Source organism: Oncorhynchus keta, chromosome 21 (assembly GCF_023373465.1).
Source record: "Oncorhynchus keta strain PuntledgeMale-10-30-2019 chromosome 21, Oket_V2, whole genome shotgun sequence".
Classification (NCBI taxonomy): Eukaryota; Metazoa; Chordata; class Actinopteri; order Salmoniformes; family Salmonidae; genus Oncorhynchus; species Oncorhynchus keta.
The window spans coordinates 18,170,073-18,176,072 of NC_068441.1; positions in this window are offsets into that span (position 1 = coordinate 18,170,073).

Consider the following 6,000-nt stretch of genomic DNA (forward strand, 5'->3'; position numbering starts at 1 on the left):
TTTGTGAAAAACAGAATTAACAAGTATGTGGATGTATACAGTACATACCTGTTACAAGGTCATACATGAGTTATTAATTTTATAGTTACCATTGAATAATTTAATGTAGGCTCAATGTTCTGCCAATGAAACCTTCACATGAAGCTGATCTGAGAATACAAGTTGTGGTTGAGAAATACGTTTGCCGGGAACATTCGTAATGACTACTCATTTTTCACAGACCTATTACCTTTTTCTCTCCCCAATTGGGTTCTCATAATGGCACATTGAATATCACGAAAAGATATTAAGTGTGCAATGAAATTCCTTTATTATCACAAGGTTCACTCAATTAGCAATTGTGTCTCATAGTGCGCCATTCTTCTGCAGAAGAGTGGAGTTGAAAATGGAGTGTGTCTGAAAATACTGCCATTTAATTGGTGCAACCTGCTTCCCTACCTTATACCTAATTCACTTATAAGGGTCGTCAGACATCCCCTGACCTGAGTGTAAAGTCATAGGAACCCCATGCCATCGCCTACTGAATAGAAGACTCATGTGGGCTGGGTTTAAAATACCACCCATTGTTCTCTGCTGAATTCAGACAGGGCATATACTCCCTCAAGTGCCAACAACTGTTAGGGAATTAACATGCAACTTTTTTAAACATTCCATTAGCTGTTGGAAAAGGTATGTCATGCAGGGAGAAAACTCTGCGTGGTTGACTGAGAAGTAAATGTAATGGTCTGAATCACTTCTCTTTTATTCTTTCTCGAAAACAAATGTAATGGGGTAATTACTTCAATTTGTGTTTCAGCCATGTTACTATCACTTATTGAGGCCTTGATTCTAGGCTAAGCACAGCTCATACCTTCATCCTGTTTACTTTGCAATCTTCTAAGGGCCAGGGACTGGGCTTTTACTAAGCTAACACACAGAATTGTTTTAAGAAAGTCATACCAAAGATAATTTGGCTCTTTTATTTAGAATTGTAGGACCCCTGTACATATAAAAACATATAGAAAATAATTTGAGGAAACATTGAATTTGGCTTTAATGCTATTTTCCCATAGAAATGCATTAAATAACATATTTGGTCCCACTTTAAATGACATTAAGCTCAAAAAGGCTTCATAAAGCCTCCAAAATGCGTTCATAAATTCCAAATTAATGTGTTACAAAGCATCTATAACCATACGTCAAGCTTTATAAATGGTTCGTAAATGTGGCCTAACTGACTTCTGCCCGAATGCACGGAAGACCTGGTGGACCAAGGCATCAAACCTGTCCTTCATTAGTTAGGGTTAGGTTTAAAATGACATTTTAACAAGATACATTGTGGAAATGGGCAGGATTTTGCCATAATTATGACTTGTGGATGTCTTTCATAAATCAGCAGAATGTTAATAAACTATTCATTGACACAAATGAAATGTCCAGTAATACTTAGTTTGAAGTGAGACACCTTCGGTAATTCATAGCACATACATAAAGGCTTAATGATACAAAACCAAATGTATTAACACTTCAGGAATTATCGCTATCAGCTAAAACAAAATAAACATTAAAGTCATGTTTAAACCATTACATTTCATTTTATTTTTACATTTTTAAAACAATACAAATACATTAAGTTTTAAAATGTCCAGCGATGTAATTGTCATGGCCGTCGTAAAGAGGAGACCAAGGCGCAGCGTGGAAAGTGTACATATTTCTTTAATTAAAGAAAGAATACTGAACAAACTATCAAAACAACAAAACGAACCGTGAAGCAAATATGCATAGTGCAGACATAGAATAAGAACCCACAAATACCCTATGGCAATCTAAATATGGTCCCCAATCAGACACAACGAAAAACAGCTGCCTCTGATTGGGAACCCATTCAGGCAATCGTAGACCTACATATACCTAGACATACAAAACCCCCTAGATATATCGTCGGGAGAACAAGTATTTGATACACTGCCGATTTTACAGGTTTCCTACTTACAAACTATGTAGAGGTCCCAGCCACGACCCATCTTCAATGCTTTTACTGAGGGAAGGAGGTTGTTGACCAAGATCTCGCGATACATGGCCCCATCCATCCTCCCCTCAATACGGTGCAGTCGTCCTGTCCCCTTTGCAGAAAAGCATCCCCAAAGAATGATGTTTCCACCTCCATGCTTCATGGCTGGGATGGTGTTTTGGGGGTTGTACTCATCCTTCTTCTTCCTCCAAACACGGCGAGTGGAGTTTAGACCAAAAAGCTCTATTTTTGTCTCATCAGACCACATGACCTTCTCCCATTCCTCCTCTGGATCATCCAGATGGTCATTGGCAAACTTCAGACGGGCCTGGACATGCGCTGGCTTGAGCAGGGGTATCTTGCGGCGCTGCAGGATTTTAATCCATGACGGCATAGTGTGTTACTAATGGTTTTCTTTGAGACTGTGGTCCCAGCTCTCTTCAGGTCATTGACCAGCTCCTGCCGTGTAGTTCTAGGCTGATCCCTCACCTTTCTCATGATCATTGATGCCACACGTGGTGAGATCTTGCATGGAGCCCCAGACCGAGGGTGATTGACCGTCATTTTGAACTTCTTCCATTTTCTAATAATTGTGCCAACAGTTGTTGCCTTCTCATCAAGCTGCTTGCCTATTGTAGACACGCCTCTCTGGTCTTGGCCATTGTGAAGAGGTTGGAGTATGTTTGATTGAGTGTGTGGACAGGTGTCTTTTATAGAGGTAATGAGTTCAAACAGGTGCAGTTAATACAGGTAATGAGTGGAGAACAGGAGAGATTCTTAAAGAAAAACTAACAGGTCTGTGAGAGCCGGAATTCTTACTGGTTGGTAGGTGATCAAATACTTATGTCATGCAAAAAAATGCAAATTAATTACTTAAAAATCATACAATGTGATTTTCTGGATTCTTGTTTTAGATTCCGTCTCTCCCAGTTGAAGTGTACCTATGATAAAAATGACAGACCTCTACGTGCTTTGTAGGTAGGAAAACGTGTAGTGTATAAAATACTTGTTCTCCCCACTGTTTACAAAACCCCCTAGACAATGCAAAACTAACACACCCACCCTAGTCACAACCTGACCTGACCAAAATAATAAATAAAACAAACATAACTAAGCTCAGGGCATGACAGCAATTACATTGTACATTACACAGCCGGACTAATTGTTCTTGCCTCTCTGCCCACTGGAGGTACTGCATGTTGGTTACAACCTTGAAAGTTAGCAGATCTGTTAGGAAATGCCTTTGTCACACCATCGGGATAAGGGAATTTCTATACTGCGCCACAAATTCTGTAAATGGGGAGATGGGAAACTCATGAAATGACTTTGAAAAGTGGCTGTATCTAGGTCAGTGTTACTGACCATTTTTTGTAAGGGGGCCACTTTGGGTTGAGACAGAGGGCCGCACAGATCTTTAATTTGTTTTCTTCCAATATTATCAGTTATCACTTGAGAGCAAATTCATAGCAATAGAGCACATGCAATTGATTTTATACAGCACATCACAAATATATACATACACACATCAAATAGGCTACATCACATGTATTCGACCCATATTAAGGGTTACCTCAGTAGTTGGATGAATGAAAATGTCCCTTCTGCTCCTTGACTGAATTTATTCTAAATTTATAGTTTGTTGTTTCTATCCTTGTGAGGCAACCCAGGTTTGCATTGGTCAGTCTGTTTATCTGTTTTTATTTCACAATATTCATTGTTGAGTCCCTTCTCCTTCCCTCACATGTTTAGGTTGCCGTCCGTGTACACAGATGCCAGATTTGACCAGTCAATATTATTATCAGCAAAAAAGGTTTTTCAGAATACCCTCTCCTTGTGTTTGTCCCTGTAGGGGCAGTAAACATAAAAATTCCTCTCTGAATGACCCGTTTTGAGGGAAGTGGACCCAAACACATAATTGGCCAATGCCACTTACTGTCCATCAGTGCTTTCGCCAAGCGCAATACTAAAACACGGCGCGACAGATATGCCAGTAATCAAATGCTTACTGATGTCCTCGCCGATGTCTTCTATGTGTCTTGTCATGGTTGAGTCTGAGAGTTGCAGTCCCTTACTTTGCTTTAAAATAGCTTCCTTGTTTGTGAAATCAGCATACAATATTTCGTCAATCTCCACATCTGTGAATGCCTTCTTGTTTCTTGCGAGTATCCAAGCAATCTCATATATATGCTGCCTCTGTCATTTCCTCTGTTGTACATTGAGCTGTCCTTTGAGTTGCGCTATTTTGTTGCTTCTGAGGTTGATTTGTGGAGGATATGTTTTGTCAAAGTGGGCATGGTGTTACTGGACATGTCGCTCTAAATTTGCTCGTTTAGAACAATTGACTGCCTTCTGGCAAATAAGACAAAATGAGCTAGTTTCTTTATGCAGTACAATGAAATACTTGTCTGTCCATTCCTCTTGGAACTTTCTGTGTTCTTCTTAAATCAACCGTATCCTTCTCTTAGCCACCAGAGCCACGTTAGCTACGTTAGCTAGCTGCATTTCGCCGTCACCATCTACCTGATTTTCCTGGTTCTCCGGTGGTTGTTTGTTCATAGCTCTCACGTTGTTTTCCAGCTCTTCCCCCTTATTTTCATTGTCAAAAGATTTACATTTCTTTTTTACAATAAATTGATCCATGTCTACCAGACTGCAAAATTAGCTAGTAAACTGATATGTGTCGGTCGCTGTAGCTGATCAGTTGCGTTCGATTTCGACAAACGTTCTATTTTGGCCTTCCTGTTCAACAGTTGCACTATACTGCCATCTATCTGCCGTCCAGGGAACAATATAAATATTCTATTTAGTGATTCAGGCCTACATTAAACACATTGAATTGACATTGTCTAGTTGTTATGTATTATGAATTGAAAATAGGAATATCACTGCGAGCTACAATTTAAGGGCCGTGCAAAATTTCATAACCAAGCTAACAAGCAGTTGCTGTGAAGTCAACAAAACTATTTGAAATACTGATTGAGGTAGCTACAATTTAAGGGCATTGCGTGCAAAATTTCATAACCAAGCTAACAAGCAGTTGCTGTGAACATTTCAGGCTTCAAACATAAAGATATAAAACTGTATTTTTTTGTGAAGAATCAACAACAAGTGGGACACAATCATGAAGTGGAACGACATTTATTGGATATTTCAAACTTTTTTAACAAATCAAAAACTGAAAAATTGGGCGTGCAAAATTATTCAGCCCCCTTAAGTTAATACTTTGTAGCGCCACCTTTTGCTGCGATTACAGCTGTAAGTCGCTTGGGGTATGTCTCTATCAGTTTTGCACATTCCTCCTTGCAAAACAGCTCGAGCTCAGTGAGGTTGGATGGAGAGCATTTGTGAACAGCAGTTTTCAGTTCTTTCCACAGATTCTCGATTGGATTCAGGTCTGGACTTTGACTTGGCCATTCTAACACCTGGATATGTTTATTTTTGAACCATTCCATTGTAGATTTTGCTTTATGTTTTGGATCATTGTCTTGTTGGAAGACAAATCTCCGTCCCAGTCTCAGGTCTTTTGCAGACTCCATCAGGTTTTCTTCCAGAATGGTCCTGTATTTGGCTCCATCCATCTTCCCATCAATTTTAACCATCTTCCCTGTCCCTGCTGAAGAAAAGAAGGCCCAAACCATGATGTTGCCACCACCATGTTTGACAGTGGGGATGGTAAGTTCAGGGTGATGGGCTGTGTTGCTTTTACGCCAAACATAACGTTTTGCATTGTTGCCAAAAAGTTCAATTTTGGTTTCATCTGACCAGAGCACCTTCTTCCACATGTTTGGTGTGTCTCCCAGGTGGCTTGTGGCAAACTTTAAACAACACTTTTTATGGATATCTTTAAGAAATGGCTTTCTTCTTGCCACTCTTCCATAAAGGCCAGATTTGTGCAATATACGACTGATTGTTGTCCTATGGACAGAGTCTCCCACCTCAGCTGTAGATCTCTGCAGTTCATCCAGAGTGATCATGGGCCTCTTGGCTGCATCTCTGATCAGTCTTCTCCT